Consider the following 1,787-nt stretch of genomic DNA (forward strand, 5'->3'; position numbering starts at 1 on the left):
ACTGAGAAGCTTCTGTAAAGCAAAGGACACTGTCACTAAGACACAAAGGCAACCCACTTACTTGGAGAAGATCTTCACCAATCCCGCAACTGTCAAAGGTCTAATCTCCAAAATATATAAAAAACTCAAGAAACTAGACCGTAAAAGGCTAATTAACCCAATTATAAAATGGGGCACTGAGCTGAACAGAGAATTCTTAACAGAAGAACTTCAAATAGCCAAAAGACACTTAAGGTCATGCTCAACTTCTTTAGCTATCAGGGAAATGCAAATCAAGACAACTTTAAGATACTATCTTACACCTATCAGAATCGATAAAATAAAAAACACTAATGATAGCCTTTGCTGGAGAGGTTGTGAAGAAAGGGTACACTCATCCATTGTTGGTAGGAATGCAAACTTGTGCAACCACTCTGGAAAGCAGTGTGGCGGTTTCTCAGGAAATTCGGGATCAACCTACCCCTGGATCCAGCAATACCACTCTTGGGAATATACCCAAGAGAGGCCCTATCATACAACAAAAGTATATGCTCAACTATGTTCACAGCAGCATTGTTTGTAATAGCCTGAACCTGGAAACAACCTAGATGCCCTTCAATGGAAGAATGGATGAAGAAAGTATGGAATATATATATATTAGAGTATTACTCAGCCGTAAAAAACAAGGACTTCTTGAATTTTGCATACAAATGGATGGAAATAGAAAACACTATCCTGAGTGATGTAAGCCAGACCCAGAAAGAGGAACATGGGATATACTCACTCATATTTGGTTTCTAGCCATAAACAAAGGACATTGAGCCTATAGTTAGTGATCCTAGAGAAGCTACATAAGGAGAACCCAAAGAAAAACATATAGGCATCCTCCTGAATGTTGGCCTTCATCAGGCGATGAAAGGAGACGGAGACCCACGTTGAAGCACCGGACAGAAATCTCAAGGTCCAAGTCAGGAACAGAAGGAGAGAGACCGCGAGCAAGGAACTCAGGACCGCGAGGGGTGCACCCACACACGGAGACAATGGGGATGTTCTTTTGGGAACTCACCAAGGCCAGCTGGCTTGGGTCTGAAAAGGCCTGGGATGAGGCCGGACTAGCTGAACATAGCGGACAATGGGGACTACTGAGAACTCAAGAACAATGGCAATGGGTCTCTGATCCTACTGCACGTAATGGCTTTGGGGGAGCCTAGGCAGCTTGGATGCTCACCTTACTAGAAATGCATGGCCGTGGGGGTTCCTTGGACTTCCCACAGGGCAGGGAACCCTGATTTCTCTTCGGGCTGAGGAGGGAGGGGGACTTGATTGGCGGAGCGGGAGGGAAATGGGAGACGGTGGCAGGGAAGAGACGGAGATCTTTAATAAATAAATAAATTAAAAAAAAAGATGATTCAAAAAAATAAAGAGAATTACAGATCAATCTCAATCATGAACATTGAGGCAAAAATACTAAATAAAATACTGGAAAATTGAAACTGAGAACATGTCAGAATCATTATCTACCTTAAACAATTTGGTTTCATCCCAGAGATGTAGGGATGGTTCAACATATGAAAATGTGTCAACATAATCCACTATATAAGCAAACTGAAAAATAAAATCCACATGATTATCTCATTAGATTCTGAAAAAACTTTTGACACAATACAACATCCCTTCATGATAAATGTCTTGGGGAGATCAGGGATACAAGAAACATACCTACACAAAATAAAGGTAATATATAGCAAACCAAAGGCCAATATCAAACTAAATGTACAGAAACTCCCAGCGATCCCACTGAAATAAAG

This window comes from Microtus ochrogaster, linkage group LG5 (assembly GCF_000317375.1).
Source record: "Microtus ochrogaster isolate Prairie Vole_2 linkage group LG5, MicOch1.0, whole genome shotgun sequence".
In the NCBI taxonomy this organism is placed as follows: domain Eukaryota; kingdom Metazoa; phylum Chordata; class Mammalia; order Rodentia; family Cricetidae; genus Microtus; species Microtus ochrogaster.